A 17,743-nucleotide genomic window follows, 5' to 3' on the forward strand; every position below is an offset into this window, starting at 1 on the left:
ATCGCACTATCAACAATAGCCAAAGTATGGACAGAGCCCAAATGTCCATCGATGGGTGAATGGATAAAGGAAATGTGGTGTGTGTATGTGTGTGTGTGTGTATATATATACACATATATATATATATACATATATATATATACATATATATATACACACATATGTATATACGTATATATATATACGTATATATATACACACATATACATATATGTATATATATATATACGTATATATATATATATATATATATACAGCAATCAAAAAGAATGAAATCTTGCCATTTGCAACTATGTGGATGGAACTGGAGGGTATTATGCTAAGTGAAATTAGTCAGAGAAAGACAAAAATCATATGACTTCACTCATATGAGGACTTTAAGAGACAAAACAGATGAACATAAGGGAAGGGAAACAAAAATGATATAAAAACAGGGAGGGGGACAAAACAAAAAAGACTCATAAATATGGAAAACAAACAGAGGGTTACTGGAGGGGGTGTGGGAGGGAGGATGGGCTACATGGGTAAGGGGCATTAAGGAATCTACTCCTGAAATCATTGCTTCACTATATACTAATTTTGATGTAAATTTTAAAAAATAAAAAATAAAGTTAAATTCTAAAAAAAAAAGTATAAACAACCCAAACATCCATTAGCTCTGGTGATGAATCAACAGCATGTGATGTGCCATCAATTGAATGTCATTCAGCCAAAAAGGAATGAAATATTAAAACCCACTACACCATGGATGAACCTGGAAAACATGATGCTATGTGAAAGCAGCCAATCACAAAAGGCCACATATCAGATGATTCCATTTATATGAAATGTCCAGAATAGGCAGACTCACAGAGACAGAAAGTAAATGAGTGGTTACCAAGGATGTACGAAAAGTGACTGCTAACAGGTGTGGGGTTTCTTTGGGAGGTGATAAAAATGTTCTAAAATTAGACAGTGATGATGGTTGCACAATAATTCTGTGAAAATGCTAAAAAAAAAAAAAACCACTGAATTGTATTCTTTTACAAGGCAAATTTTTATTTTATGTGAATTATAATTAATAAAGTGGTTATTTATTTAAGATGGAAGAGTGTGTATTTCTGAGATCCCAGTGGAACTGTACGTCTAATTTTTTTCTACAACTTTCTCATTTTCCTGAAACATCTTTTCAAAGCCATGTCACAATCTCAGAAGAAAACGAAATGAAAAGTCTGACCATGAGTCTTGATGTTGCCAAAGCTAAATTCCAAGCAGAGGCTGGACCCGTGAGCACCAGCGGGCACAGCAGAAAGAACACAAGGGGGTCTGGCTCTGCATCCTGGGCAGCCACCTGCTGCTTCTGTGACCTCAGCAGGTGGTGCCTGGACACAGAGTTTTAAAAACATTAAATGAGCTATATCTAGGTGAAATATGTCTCAGCCAGGCAGAAATGAGTCTTCTTAAAGCAACATTTGTGGGACAAAGGTTGTTCACCCATTTGCTCATTCAAGGCATCTGAACCTTGACCACAAGGGACCGGCTGACTCAGATGTCCCTCTGTAATAAAGCCAGAGGGACTCTTTAACCCAGGAAATCTTAAGGTCACAGAAGAATTCATTCAGAAAGACCGAGGTCATTCCCTGGGGTGAGGGCACAATACAGTTCAGCATGCAATTTCAACATCATGATGTTTAACCAACTATAAAAAGTCTTAAAGTCTATAAAATCATCCCCACTTCAAAGAAGAGAAATTGAGTCTTAGGGAAATCAAATGAGTGACTCCAGGTCACTCAACTAGAAACTGGCATTGCTGGGGCTTAAACCCACATCTCCAGCCATACACCATATACACAGGCAGAAGTCAGGCAGGGCCAGGGCTTGGGTGGGATCAGGCTAAGGAATTCAAGGAAACAAGGATGGGGAAAAAGTTAGGGCCACATCCAAAGCTGCTTCCTCCACCAGAGAGGCCGTGAGCATGGCCATCTGAAATGACCATTGGAGGGAAGCCTAGAATGACCAACCATCCAGACTGGGACCACACAGCCAGACAGCTTCCCAGAGAAGGCACACAATAGCCCTGTTCTGTGGAGATCATAAGGTAAGTGTGTGCACATGAGGAATGACAGGACTCACCCCAGCATGCAGTTAGTACCTTGGGGAGGCAGAATTCAAACGCAGGCCTATATGACTCCAAGCCCTATGCTCTTTGTCCCTTGGTACCTATTTGGGAAACCACTTAAAAAATTCTGTTGAACTTAGATAGGGGTGAAAGGACTGGAGAATGGCCCCAAAAGTAGCAGCTGCTTCTCAATTTGCAAATTATTTGTTCTTAGCTATAAAATGAAATAAAACCTATGCTATGAGGGGTGATGAGTTTACTGACATAAAGCACCTAGCAGGTGCTTGGCACATAGTAGATAGCCTAAATGCTGACTCTTTTTCCTCAGCAGGAAGGTTGGTGGTCTGAGGTCAACAGCCCGCCCCTCAGTATAAATAAAAAGACAGAGAGGCACAGTTGTAGCACACAGAAATTACAAAACAGGTGGGCAAGGCCTTGGGGAACATCTAATCCTATCCAGTAGATGGCGGCTTAAGAAACTGAGACTCAGGTTAAAAAAAATAAATTAAATAAATAAAAAAGGGGCACCGGGGTGGCTCAGCCAGTTGGGTGTCCAACTTCAGCTCAGGTCATGGTCTCACAGCTCATGAGTTCGAGCCCTGTGTCAGGCTCTGTGCTGACAGCTCAGAGCCTGGAGCCTTCTTCGGATTCTCTCTCTCTCTCTGTCTCTCTCTCTCTCTCCCCCTCCCCTCCTCTGCTCATGCTCTGTCTCTGTCTCAAAAATAAATAAACATTAAAAATAAAATTTTTTAAAAGAAAAGAAACAGACTCAGGGGTGCCTGGGTGGCTCATTTGGTTAAACATCTGACCCTTGGTTTCTGCTCAGGTCATGATCTCCTTGTTAGTGGGTTCAAGCCCTGTGTCTTCCCTCTCTCTCTCTCTCAAAATAAGTAAATAAACATTGAAGGAAGGAAGGAAGGAAGGAAGGAAGGAAGGAAGGAAGGAAGGAAGGAAGGAACTAAGGAAGGAAGGAAGGAAGGAAGGAGGAAGGGAGTGAGGGAGGGGAGGAAGGAGGGAAGGAAGGAAGAAACTGAGAGGTGACAGCTTGCCCATGGTCACCCACTAAAATGGCTTGGTCATTAAGAGATATTCCCAAGTTTTTTCCCTCAACTATGAGGAGCAAAAATAATTTCTCCTCCAGTAATCCTTGGCAACACTTAATAAAAACACTTCTCTGGCATAAATGCTAAAATTGCCTAAATATGGCTAACTCTTGGATAATGCTGGTTAATCCTGGCTAATGTTTGATTCTCTAAAGCGTCTTTTCCCATCAATAAACTTTTTTGTGGGAAACTCTCATTTGCCTTGTGTTTCTTATGGAAATGTGATTTGTACATACATCCTTTCTGCATAAATATTTAGCTCATCATTGTGCCGCACAAATTCCCTGCAAATTAGGTGGAAATCAGCCTCAGCTGACAGAAGCATCTATACTCATCCAGGGAAAAATCATTATTGTTTAGAACTTATTAAGCCCCGACAGTAAGTACTGGATGGGCCTAGGAACTTCAATAAATATTGAATGCAAATGTGAACCAAATGCTTGCGCTAAAGTTGTTCTTGTGATTTCTACCTACTAGGCACCAGCTAAGGTTGAGGGAAGAAAATGGGTTACAGCCTGGCTCTGCTAATTGCAAGCTATTTCAACCAAAGCAAATCACCAAGTACCTCCTCATCTATGAAATGGGTCTAACCAGCCCTATCTCATAGGGTTTTTTATCATAAAGATTAAATGAGATTACATGCATCAAGTACCCTGCATGAGGCCTGGCACATAGCTGATGTTCAATAATTGTCCATTTCTAACAAACTAATAAGCCTCAAGTGGGTGACATGTGGAACTGGTAGCTCACAAGTTGTTTACAGTTGTATCCCACCCCCATGCTGCAAACATAATTGCAGCGATCACAACTATTGGAAGATTGCAGTTAACTCCACCAATACGATATAAAACTAAGCAGAGGACCAGTTTCTAGATAGCTTGGAATAAGAATCTACATATTTAGGGGTGCCCTGGTGGCTCAGTCAGTTAAGCATTTGATTTAGGCTCAGGTCATGATCTCACAGTTCATGAGTTCTAGCCCCACATTGGGCTCTGTGCTGACAGCTCAGAGCCTGGAGCCTGCTTGGGATTCTGGGTCTCCCTCTCTCTCTGCCCCTCCCCTGCTCGTGCTCTGTCTCTCTCTGTCTCAAAAATAAAAATAAACATTAAAAAAATTTTTTTTAATCTGAAAAAGTGACCTCCCCGTCTGCCCCCCCACCCACACACAAACTTGCTCCTGAATTTGGAAACAGCCCCATCATCCACTTATCCTCCCAAGCTAGAAACATAGACATTATCCTTGCTTTTCCTCTTTCCCTCCCCTGCCCCCACCACTTCCAGCCATTCACCAAGTCCTACCAATGTGACCTCCTAAATCTCCCCTGGACTCAATCGCTTCTCTCCATCCCCATAACCACTGAGCCAAGCAAGATAACCACCATCTCTGGCCCGGAATATTGCAGTAGACTCCCACCTGTTGTCCCATACTCACCTTGGCTCCCCACACTTCCTCTCTCCATACCACAGCTGGAGGAATTGCTCTTTCGAACTGTAAATAATAATTCTAACAATTAATAGTGAATGCTTACATTGTGCAAGGTATTGTTCTAATCTATGACTCTTCACCCTAAAAGCTTGTACTTCCCATGGGACTTAGAATAAAGCCCCCAACTCCTTGCTTGAACCCTTCAAGGCCCTATATGTCCCGGCTCTCCCTCTTTTCTACTGCTCCTCTCATTATTTCCCCTGATGGATCAAATCCCAGAAGGTCTCTTCCTGACCAGTAATTTTTGAACAATTTTGGAGATCACCTTTCTGCTTTTATTTTTCCATGGAGAACTGGTAAAGATAAACACAGCCAGCAATTCATTATAGCAGTGAAAACAGATTTTATTCAGTACCCACTGACTGTAGGGGAAGTGCTGAGCTTGCTTCTGATTGTGCAGAGGTGACTGGGCATCATAAAGGGAGAATGGGGAAAGAGGGAGAGGGAATACTCATGAAAAATTACAAAAAGTGGGAAGGGGATGTTGGTCCACATGAAACCCACATGGATTTGCTAACTGGTGCCTACCAAAGTCAGGCCCCTACCCTCCCGCACAGGCTGGGAGTCAGGATCCCTATCTTGTTCCAGGTGTTGGCTGGAACAAACAGCAAATTCATTTGGCAGCCTTGATTTTTCTCAGGCAGGGACTTTAACAGGTCTGGGGTCATCCTAGTGATGTTGCCTTCAGCCATTAGAAATTATGTTAATGTTTGTTCAAATCTTTACAGGCCAACGTTGAAGCTTAGTCAAGAAGAAGATTCAGAAGAGGTTGGCTGGAGCTTGGTCAAAGAGAGAATCTTTGTCAGTGACACTGAATGTCCATCTGTGCCAACTCCCCATCCCCATTCCAACTGTTCACACACACCCCAACTCCCACCCATCATCTTCCCAGGCCCTAGTTTAAAGCCTTCTTCATCAGGCCCCTCACTAGAGCACCTGCAGTGATGAGTATGAGACTAAGGGCAGTTCTGTTTATCCCTTTTAACAATCCATGTTTTGTTTTGTTCTGTTTTGTTTTGTTTTGTTTTCATTTGGGAGAGAGGGAGAGAGAATCCCAAGCAGGCTCCATGCTTAGCACAAGCCCAACACAGGACTCGATCCCACCACCATGGGACCACAACCTGAGCCAAAATCAAGAGTCGGATGCTCAACCAAGTAAGCCACACAGGAACCCCTCCATAGGTTCTCCCCCACACCTCCTGATGGCCTGGTGCACAACCCAACACACAGTAGGTGCTCAATGAATGTTTGTTGAGTTAATTAACAAAGCCCTCCAGTCTTCATCACAAATGTGTGGAATCCTCCTTCAAACCACCACCCCCGGGACCTGCAGTTGACTGGAAAATGACTCCCATGGAACAAATCACCCTCAGGCACTCAATAAAACTATTCAGTGCTCACTGCTGCTGAAGGAGCTGATTGCGCTGCTTTGACCCCGAAAGTAATTACGTACACCAACATCCATCTGCTGGTGGGGTGGCCTGGAAGGGGGTCCTCACCTCTACGCAGCTCTGTCTTCTAAATAAACTCAAAAGATCATACATTGTCACTTCCCCAGGATCATTGTCAGTTGTTAGAAATCAAACAAGGGGTAAGGAACATGTCCAACCATCTCCCCAAGCTCTAGCCGTGCACCCTCCATCACCTCCAACTCAGACACGGAACACCATGAGGCTTCTCCTCCCTGGGAAGTCAGCAGGAGGGTCCTGATCAAACAGCTGCTCTGCCCTCGCCCATCATTATGACGTCTACACGCCAGGCATTCCAAAAACCTGGAAGTCAGCCTTGCTGCTTGTCTCGCTTCACCCACCCATCCATCATTCACTCTTTCCACAAGCACCTATTGCTTGTAATAGGTGGAGCCTATTAGTGCTGGATTTATACTAATGAACAAGACAGGCATGGCCCTTCCCTTCATGGAGCTCACAGTCTAGAGAAGAAAATGGAGATTAACCAAATGGACAAATGTTCAAGTTAAATTTAAAATGAACGCATCTATTATCTGCTGGGTTCTGTGCCAGGCCCTGTAGGGGAAGAAGGTAGCATGGGTGGGAGGTCATTGACCAAGATACCTCAATGTTCCCCTAAGCTTGACTATACCCTAGATAGTCCCTTCCTGACCATAGGCCCCTGACTTCTCTTTTCTTAGAGTGTTTACTTTAGAAATCTTGCAATTGTTAAGTTCTTTCTCTGCCCCTTTGAGATATAAATCTTCTCCCAGCCTCTTGCCATTTTTACAACCCTGATATGTCTTATTCAAGGACCTGGGTGCCATCCTTGAGAAATGTGATCATTAAGAAAGATAATACCATCTCTCCCAGTCTCTGGGACAGTAGGAGCCTAACTTTAACAAATACCAATGAGCCAATACAAATAAACCAGTGCCCTCCGTTACTTTTCCATTAGCTTGAAAACCCTCTTGCCTTTTGTTTCAGTAGACTTGAGAGGTCAGTCTCTCCCCTACTGCAGTAGTCTTACATAAAGTCTCCCTCACCTGTTTAACTCCATCCAGTGCAATGTTTCTTTGGCATCACACAGAAATGAGTAAAACATGGATCCTGACCCCCCAAAGAATTTAAAGTCTGATTAGGAAGACAAGTTAAAGCTTTCAAAATTGGGGGCGCCTGGGTGGCGCAGTCGGTTAAGCGTCCGACTTCAGCCAGGTCACGATCTCGCGGTCCGTGAGTTCGAGCCCCGCGTCAGGCTCTGGGCTGATGGCTCGGAGCCTGGAGCCTGTTTCCGATTCTGTGTCTCCCTCTCTCTCTGCCCCTCCCCCGTTCATGCTCTGTCTCTCTCTGTCCCAAAAATAAAAAAAAATTAAAAAAAAAAAAACGTTGAAAAAAAAAAAAGCTTTCAAAATTGTAGTAAAATCTATGGAGAAAAAAAAAAAACAGATGAAGCCATGAGAGGGTGTAACATGGGAAACAAACATAGATATGAAGGGGAATCAAGGAAGAACTCTCTGAGAAGTGATATCTCAGAAGGGACACATGGTCTAGGCAGAGGGACCAGTACACAGAAGACCTCCAGATTAAACATTCAGCTTCAGATATATTGAGTTCCTGTCCCCATCAAGTCCTGTTGTATTTGCACATGTGTCTCTTCTTTCACATTCCAATGCATGGCTCTGACAGGGTGCTCCCCCAGCTCAGCAGCCGTCCATGAATCTCCGGCACCCCCCTGAGGAAGTCTATTGCTCTTAACTTCCCCTGCCTTAGGTCAAGACTATATTCAATCTTGCTCCTCTTTCCCCTCCAACCACATGGAGAGAAAGTGTCTCCGAGAAACATAAGCTTCTGGGGTGTGACAGAGGAGGGAGCTTCCTGCGCAGGCAGTCCCAAGACAAACCAGGAAGTAGGAATGCACAGCAGTGACATGACTGAAGGTCAATTCATACAGCTCAAGTACTAATAGGACTGAAAATTCTTTACTAGTGGACTGAAAATAGAGTTATTCTGCCTTATTCTGTGACGCAGGGCCTTAAGCAACTAGGAAATGCAAGATCAGTCACTGCTGAATGTATTTCTGAAGCAAAAGATGTGCCTGGCGCATGGCTGTGCCCTGGGGCTTCACTAGCCCTACAGCCCCCTACTGACCCCCAACTCATAGATGCAGAAGGAGCATCAAGGTTACCTTTACAGTGGGAGAGAACTAGGGTCTTGATTACATTACTACATTTGGACACCCACGATTTCCTGACTTGTGCCTCTCCACAGGATTCCTCAGGGAGGCGTCACCAGAGAAGAGTCACCAAACAGGACACACTACATTCTGCTGCGGGGAGCTAGGCCCCATGCCCCATCCACACAGCCCAGAACTCCAAGGACCCAAGGCTGGAGCTCAGAGTTCAGGCTCATGACTGCTGGAGTTCCAGGAGCAGTGGGCTGGCTAAGAGGACACGCTGGCCTGGGAGCACCCCCTCAGGAAGGAAGGAGTGACTTATGTATACAACCCATGTGATCTCCTGCACAGGTGCATGATCTGATCACTTCACGGACTGACAACTATCAGATGGTCAACTCCTCCTCCTCCCTAGGGGCAGCGAGAGCCCATCTCCATCACCTCTGATCCTTCTTTTCCAACTCTCCCATCCTCCTGGCCCTAAGCACAGGACTGTCTCAGTCAGACCTTCTTCCTGGGTCGTGCTCTCCAACCCAGGGCAAAACCTGGGTTTTGTCTCTCCATTCCCCCAAACAGCTTCTTTTCTTCACGTCTAGGCCTTGTGCCTGCTTATGTCTCTGAGCTCTGGGCAAAGGCCCAAGAAATCAGCTCCTTCCCTGTCCAGAAGCTTCCTAAAGCCAGGCCAGCAAGTATCTTGGCAGAGACTCTTGCTACTGTGATGAGCTCTATCTGCATCCCATCAAGGGCGATGAGTTACTGTGGAGATAGGAGCAGGGCTTTTTTCTTTAATCCAATTAAGACACATGCTGACTGTGATACTTTCTCCACTATCTAAGGCAGCAGGTACCTTTGCAATTACTTCCCCTCTGCTGAGGCTGCATGCCAGCAACCAACTGGGAGTCTCTGAGAGATAGAGATGAGGCTGTGCAATCACAAGGGCAAAGTGATGGGGGAGGGGACAGACCAGGGAGGGGGAGGACTGACCAGGGAGCACCTAAGATGAAGATCCAGCAGGAGTGTGCAGCACAAGGCAAACCACGCCTGGGAGCCAACTGAGACGTGACTTCCAGCTGCGTGCAAGGGCCTTAGAAACAAGGGGCTTTGTCTTAATTTGGGTTTCCCCAGAGCAGACCCGGAGACAAGGATTTATGTGCAGGCAGGCAGTTTGGGAAGTGATCTGAGGAAGTAAAGTGGAAGAGTCAGGGAGTGAGACAGGGGAGCGAAGACAGCCAATAAAGTCTGCATTCCTGAGTGGGTTGGTCACTGGACAGGCCGGGTTTAATGCCACTTGGAACTCTTTAGGAGACCATGTAGAGCACACCCTAGAAGTGTCCCCAAGGGGTGAGAAAGCCAGATGTTCATTCACTGAAGTGACTGAATGGTGACCCTCAAAAAGATATGTCCAACGTTGTAACCCCTGCAATCTGTTAGTGTGAACTTAACTGGAAAAAGGGTCTTTGTCAATATAATTAAACATCTTGAGATGAGATCATCCTGGATTACCCACGGGGCACCTAAATCGAAAGACAAGTGTCCTTATAAGAGATGCACAGGGAAGAAAAGAAAAGATGATGTGATGTCAGAGGCAGAGGTTGAAAGGATGCAGCCATGAGCCAAGGAACACTAAGAGCCACCAGAAGCTGGAAGAGTTAAGGAAGGATTCCCCCCAGAGCCTTCAGAGGGAGCAGGGCCCTGTGATACCTTGATTTCAGACTTCTGGCCTCTAGAACTGTGAGGGAAGAAATTTCTATGTTTTAAGGCACCCAATTAGTGATAATTTGTTACAGCTACCAGGACACTGATATATCCACCAACTCCCATCCCTTCTTGGTTATGGGTTACTCTTGGGGTCAACTCCCCAGCATTTCCAGCCTCTACTACCAGAAGCTGAGTGCCCTTCTGTAGCCAGAGAAAGAACTCGGGCAGAGAGACACTGGTGTTTGCAGTAGGAAGCCATCCTGTATGCAGAAATCTCCCACTGAAATGGCAGGTGACTTCTGGGGCACAGTGGGGTCAGGGGGAGAGGGAGGGCACCGGCAGCCCCTGCACAGGGTGGCTGGATTTGGATCAGGGCCACCTTCTGGCCCACCTAACTATGTTCTCCAAGGGGACCCCCACCAGGAAACATGCTCCTCCTTAGGATTAGACCCTCAGGTGGGAAGAGAAACTCACAATAGGATGTGTCAGATGTGTGCCCACACACACGTCCCCTCACACACATCCTTCCAATGCCCTTGTGACATACAGAGGGCAGAATAATGGCGCCCAAAGCTGTCTGGTCCTAATCCCCAGAATCCCCGTGAATATGTGACCTTACATGGCAAGAGGGACTTTGCAGATGTGACTAAGTTGAGGGTCATGAGATGGAAGACTGTCCTGGATTGTCCAGATGGGCCCGGTGTTCTTACAAGAGTTCTTACAAGTGAAAGAGGGAGGCAGGTGGATCAGGGGTCAGAATCAGAAAGACAAAGATGCTATCCTGGTGGCTTTGAAGGTAGAGGAAGGGGCTAGAGCCAAGGAGCCTCTAGCAGTTGGAAAAGGCCAGAGGAAAAGATCTCCCCTACAAACCTCCTAACACCTTGGTTTTAGGCCAGTGAGACCCATTTCAGACTTCTGGCCTCCAGAACCGCAAGATGATGCATTACATTGCTTTAAGCCACTGAGTTTATGGTAATTTGCACAGCGTAGGACACGAATACACTTTATAGACTTAAAGAAACCTTGAGATGAGCCCACAGGCTGTGAGGAACAGGATGCAGCTATTATCAGAGGCTCCCCTGGACTCTGCAGGATGCCGTTTCTGAGATGTTGCTCACCGCTGTGTCTCAGAGCCTAGCAGGACCCTTGGCGCATGGCGGGAATTTGTCTCCTTTGCCTCATTTGATGGAATTATATTACATTTCTTTGCACACTTCATCACACCTAAGAGTGTTTCACACAAAGTAGTTGTTTAAAAATACTTGTCAAACAGTTAAATGTTTGGTCAATCGATAGGTTTTCAATTGAGTGAAACAAAACTGCTGCTCCTCGTGGTTTACTCTCTTGCTTTCTCCACTTCCTTCCCCAGCCCTGAAACAAGCCACCCACCTAAGCTCACTGCCTGGAGGACGCAGAACATCCTTCCGGTGAGCAGAAACAAGACCCCTGCCTGGTTTGGGGCTCCACAAGTCTGGCCCTTGGGGACTGAAACAAAATGTTTGAGAGGAGCCTGGCCCAAATGTCCTTCTCCTCCCCACCAGCCATGAAGATAACTGGGACTAAGAGGGGGAGGACTGGACAGATCCAGCAGGAAAAGGGTCCTGCACCCCAGGGAGGCAGCAGGAGCCCAGGAAAGGAGGACTGGGGATAAGACCAGGCAGGGGGCATCAGGAGGCTAGAGGGCTGGACGCCCCTGTGTATGATGTGGTATTTAAGACCGAACAGGGCAGACTTTAAGCAACATACTAAATGCTGTTGTGATTGTCATCAGAGCTGGGGGCCAGAGCAAACCCCTGTGCGTTGGGAGGGGCATGGGGGGGTGGTTCCCTGAAGGGCAGAGGTGTCTCTAGCATGATCCCAGGGCAAGAAATGAGGGGGTCTTGAACTGGACCACCAAAGACAGCCCTCGCCTGCTAAGGCCAAGGAGGAAATCTGGCTGGCATTCCAAGCCATATGGACACCTAGAAGTGCCAGCTGCTGGGGCTGAGCTGACCCTGCCCTGCGGGGGGCCAGCCAGAAACTCTTCGCTATCTCTAAGGTGCCACTTGGGTCTGTGGGCTGCAGGAGCACCTGCTTCTCATGGTAACCTCAGCCCCATGTCCTCAGCCAAAGTGGGGAGGGGGAGGGGGGCCCAGGAGGGAAGAAGGGGGATTAGCAGACATCAGCCACAAAGACATCCATGCCCCCAGAGCAGGTTTCTCATGGGGTCCCTGGGAGCAGCGTGGCCACAGTGACAGGGGGGCCTGCCATACCCCTCCCCACACATGCAAGATGGCAGCAGAAGAGAAGAGTAGCCTTCTGAAATAACTGAGGGGACACTTTCGAGGGGCTTTATTACCAGCAAGAGGCCCAAAAGGGGCTGACGCCAGAACGATTTAATTTTCTGCAGGAGGGGCGATCTCATTTCACAGCACTAGAGAGAGGCTTTCGAGTTACATTTGTAATAAAGCATTTTATGGGGAAGAAACAAAATGAGAGTGAATTTCAATGTAAGAATAAGCAATGTTTTAGAGTTTTCTATCATTAGCAGAATTGGATCAACTCAAAACACAAACCAGGAAGAATAAGCCCTCCCTCCCCGGGGACAACCTATGTATTAAATGAGGTATTGTGCACAAGGGACCCACCAGAGCCTACTATACAGTCAACAGAACCACGTAGGAGAGATCATTTTTTAACCCACCCTCTCTACTCTACAGCAAAATCATTTCTGGTAATAACTACTAATAATCTTTACTTTCCTGATTCATCCCTTAGTTTTGTTTTTTTCTTTATGTTTTATTTATTTTGAGAGAGATAGAGACAGCACAAGCAGGGGAGGGGCAGAGAGAGGGAGAAAGAGAATCCCAAGCAGGCTCTGCCAGTGCAGAGCCCGATGCAGGGCTCAAACTCAAGAACCATGAGATCATGACCTGAGCTGAAACCAAGAGTTGAACGTATAACCGACTGAGCCACCCAGATGCCCCTGGCCCTTAGTTTTAAAATGACTAATAATTATCAACTTATATATAAAGGAAATTTTTTATCTTACATATGTTATTCAGAGTCAATAAAATACTTACTGTAGGAATTAAAATTTTTACTTGCCAAGCAAAAACTTTCCCACGCCCTATTTCACCATTCTAAATCTTAAACACAAATAAAAGCTCCCAGTGGTCGTGCAGAATGATGGGATCAAAGTTGTTCAAGAGCTCCTTCATCATTTAGTTACTGGGCTATCACTGCTGATATTGAATTGGCTGTGGAAATACAGATATATGCATACTGCAGGCATCAAAGACCCGAACTGGGCCCAAAGCAAACTTGGATGATTCTGGATCTTTAAGGAACTTACCTTCAAGATGGACACATGTAGCTGAGCCCATGTATGTAGAGGCCTGACATGGACTTGTTTGAATTAGCTTCCATGAAAAACACAATGTTTGTGAAAGTGTAAATGACTGAAATATGCTAATTTGAAACTTATTATGAGAACTCAGCAGTGACCACAGCCAATGAGATAATTGATCAACCGAATATCTCAGGGTAAAAGAGTGTTTCACCAATGATATGGCATAGAATCCACTACAGTTTTTGTTTGTTTTTTAAGTAGGCTTCATGCCCAGCATGGGGCCCAGCACGGGACCCATCACAGGGCTTGAACTCACGACCCTGAGATCAAGACCTGAGCTGAGATCAAGAGTTGGTCACTTAACTGACTGAGCCACCCAGGCACTCCACCATTATAGTTTTTATATTCACTACAGATAATGCTCCCCGTTACTGCCTGTGCCCAGGGCAGCGCCCTTCCCCATATGCTCTGACTGGAGCCCTTTCCCTTCTTTGGGGGATTTCCTACTTCAAAAAGTGAAAACAGGGGGTGCCTGGGTGGCTCAGTCTGTTAAGCGCCTGACTTCGGCTCGGGTCATGATCTCACGGTCTGTGAGTTCGGGCCCTGCGTCAGGCTCTGTGCTGACAGCTCAGAGCCTGGAGCCTGCTTTGGATTCTGTGTCTCCCTCTGTCTCTGCCCCTCCCACACTCATGCTCTGTCTCTCTCTCTCTCTCTCTCTCTCTCTCAAAAATAAACATTAAAAAAAAATTTTAAGTGAAAATAGTTCACACTTATTGAGTGTCTGCCATTGTTCTAAGAGCTTGACATGTATTAACTCACTAACTAGAAACTGTCATTACTCCCATTTTACAGATAAAAACATTGATGCACTCAGAAGCTTAGGTATTGTATGCGGAAGTATTTTGTACTTGCCGTGAGGGTAGTACAAATATTTCTAGGGTTGGCAGTCATAATAGTGAAGATTTCATGCATTTGGTCGTGACAATGGACTGGAAATATCAGGGAGAAAAAGCAAGGTAGATGTTTATGAGGCTGTTAACAACCTGGACAAAATTATGCAGCCAAATTCAATAGCGCCAACATTCTGTTACCAAAATGGAGACTGTGAAGACAGCAAACGGTGTGACCATGTTTCCCGACGCCGAGCAGTCAGCTTCCAGAGAAGCAATTCAGCTCACAATTAGGGCAATTGAAAAGTTACATAGAAATGGCCTCAGTGTTCACCAGGCCCCCGGAAACCCAGCAGCCCCCAGCCCCCACCCCAGAGAAAGTTTCACAGGGATGGTTGGCTCTGTAGCCTAGCCAGAGGACAGAACTGTGAGCAGCAAGCTCCCACAAAGCTTTTCACAGAGATGCCAAACACAGCCCATGGGCTAAGTACAAGGTGATCTGGAAAATCCATGAACCCTTCAATAGAGGCAGATAAGTAGAATAAAGCTGTTTTTTACAAAAGCACATTTCATGAACACATAGGGTGCAGCCTGGATATTTCCACCTTGCCCCTTGTTGTCTTTCATTTGTTTAATACCTGGCCCCTAAAGCCACTCTTTTCTGCTCAGTAGTGAGTACTGTGTAGAAGACAGGTCTTTAGCAGGACTGGGGTGCAGGGAGAGGACCAGCACTAGAGGTCCCAGGCTACCCACAGCTGACCCCAGGAGAAACTAAACAATCCTAAGAGGGACTCATCCCAGAAGGTCACACAGACCACCCTTCCATCCAGCGCTAATGTGGTCATGAACCTCTGCTTGCATGCTTCCAAGGACAGGGTGCTCACTGCTGCTCAAGACAGCCTGTGGACATCTCAGATGGTGAGAAGAGGCAGACTATTGCCCGAGCACCCCAGCTGCTCCCTGTCTCGACATGCAATCTATACCTGTGGCTGAGAAGGTCTTTCTAAGCTGTCCTCTCTGAAGCACCATGCCACCCCCCACAACCTCCTGCCCAGTCAAAATGAATCCTTCCTCTTCCACATTATCCACCCTTGTTCTCAGCACACACAGCTATCTGTCTGTGTTTCCACCTGTTTTATAGCTATCTGCCTCCTCCATTTGACTGTGAGGTCCTTGAAGCCATAAACTGAGTCTTTCTCCTTGATTCCAAATAGATGCTTAAAAAGGCTTTCATTAAAAAATGCAATTCTTTAACAACAATCACCAAGTTTCCTTGGCTCACTTGCGTGTATTCTCTCTCTCTCTCTCTCGGCCACGTGAGGAAACTGGAAGGAGGGCCCTCACTTCTGTGCTGGACACACCCCCACAGGGCAACAGTCACCTCTTCTTTCCCACACTCTCATCCCAATTCAATTTCCAGTTTCCCTCCCCCCCAGAGAAGGGGAGCTCAAAGCAATGGTTTTGGGATCTCAAGTCAGCTTTCTAATCCAATGATCTGCCCCCTGATTCTCAAACTTGACCACGCATCAGAACCCTCCGGGGGGGCTCAAGTCACAGATTGCTGGAGCTCACCCTCAGAGTTTCCAATTCAGTGGGTCTGGGGTAGGACTCGAGAGTTTGCACTTCTAAACTCAGATGGTGCTCATGCTGCCGGTCCAGGGATCTCACTCTGAGAACCATGGTGGCACAGTGCTTCACTGAGGACAGTCCTTGAAAGACACATGGAGGCTCGGGCAATATTCTCCTTTTCTTACCCTCCAAGATGTCCACAGCTGTTTCAGGCAGCACTGAACACCTTGGAGGCATGTAACCAGCAGCCACAAGACTGTATCACACACACACAGCATTTCCACTCATGATTTACCTGAGCTGTGTTTATATATCTCCAGCAGCAAGATGCTCACTACTTGTGAAATTAGACTATCTTATCTTCAGTTATTTCTTATATTGAGGGACTTGTCATCTCCTACCTAGGGTTGTCGGATAAAACATAGGATACAGTTTATATTTGAATTTCTAATAAACAATGGGTAACTTTTTAGCAGTTGTGTCCCATACAAATAGAATGATTTTTATTTGCTAAATCTGGCAACCTTATAGTCCTACCCATCATCTCTCCAGGTGCCTAAGCCAAATGCATGCCAATCCCGAAGCAGCCAGATGAGCTCAATCTCAGGTGAAGCCACTTCCTCTGCTTCTCAAAAACCATTTAAGCCAAAGCCAAGAGCAAACAGAGTCAGCCTCAGGAAATTCACTTGGCCAGAGCTGCTCTTGGAGCCCAGGTCTTACAGCTGGCCCAGGGCTGGGTTGCTGTCCGAAACATGACCTTCCACCTGGGCTCCCAGCAGTGGGTCTCCTTGCCTTTGAAGCAGCTAGACCTCCATTCCAGAGCCCTAGCAGACTGCCAATAGCTGTCATCCATCCACAACTACGCTGTAGATTAACGTTAGAGCCCTGATGGAAACTTGCTTCTTCTGATTCCATGTTGCAGTCTTGTCAGTAATTCAAGAATCATTTACTGTGACGTAACCCCAGGATCCAGTACAGGTGCCAAGTGGAACCTTCCTGTGCAAGTCTTGTCATCTCAAAACTTCATATACCATGGATCAGAAGGGTCCTGCCCACTTTGTGACATCCTTCTTACACACCATCCAGCCCAACCACCTCATAGACGACCAGAAAAAGAAAGGGACTCACCCAAGCTCAAATTCAAGTTAACAGCAGAGCTAGATAAGAATCTAAGCCTACTGATCTCAGCTCAGCCCTCATCTTACCCTGCCAGGGCTCCCTCCAACCAAAAGGAAACTATTGACAAGTTAAAACCGCAGAGGTATACCATTTTTCTCCCACGGAGCTAGCAACAGTAAAAAATTCTGACAATATCAAGCATTGGAGAGGATGTGGAGAAAATTGGACTCCCCTAGACCGCTGTTGGGAATGTAAATCGTTAGAGCGACTTTGGAGAGCAATTGGCAATACCTCGTAGAATTGAAAGTGCACGAACTGTACAACATAATGATTCCATGGCTTGTGACATGCCCCAGAGAAACACCACCACGTGTGCCGGACGAGATCCAGGGCACGGATGCTTATTGCAGCACTGTTTGTTATGGTGAAAAATTGGAAACAATCTAAATATGCAACAAGGCGAAAATGAGAAACAAAACATGGCCTATCCACATGACAGAATACCTTGCAGCAGTTCGAACAAATGGATTAGAAATAAATTTATCAACAAGAATAGAGGTCAAAAGTGGCCTTACGTGAAAAAGCCAGGTGTAAAGAGACCCAGAGCAAATTTATGTACATATTGAAATGCATTTCCACAAAACAACCCCATGTATCTATTATTTATAATATAATACATATGTATATAAAAACACAAAGGTTTCAAAACAATTTCTTTTAAAAGGCTTGCCCAGAAGGAAACACAGCTATTCATGAAAGCCATGATAGCGACTGATTCTGGGAAAGGGGTAAAGGATAAAATTTGAGGATGTCAATCAAAGGGCGCTTC

General features: G+C 45.9%; 1 long non-coding RNA gene across 3 annotated transcripts in view; it reads right to left on the reverse strand.

Annotated features, from left to right (window-relative positions):
* LOC131485790 (uncharacterized) overlaps positions 1–17,743 on the reverse strand; it is a 136,651-nt gene that overhangs the window by 47,642 nt on the left and 71,266 nt on the right. For all 3 annotated transcript variants that reach the window (XR_009249017.1, XR_009249016.1, XR_009249015.1), the window contains one exon: positions 4,633–4,689. This is a non-coding gene — a long non-coding RNA (uncharacterized LOC131485790). The remainder of the gene's footprint in view (positions 1–4,632; positions 4,690–17,743) is intronic.

The sequence above is a fragment of the Neofelis nebulosa genome, chromosome 9 (assembly GCF_028018385.1).
Source record: "Neofelis nebulosa isolate mNeoNeb1 chromosome 9, mNeoNeb1.pri, whole genome shotgun sequence".
NCBI classification, from domain to species: Eukaryota; Metazoa; Chordata; class Mammalia; order Carnivora; family Felidae; genus Neofelis; species Neofelis nebulosa.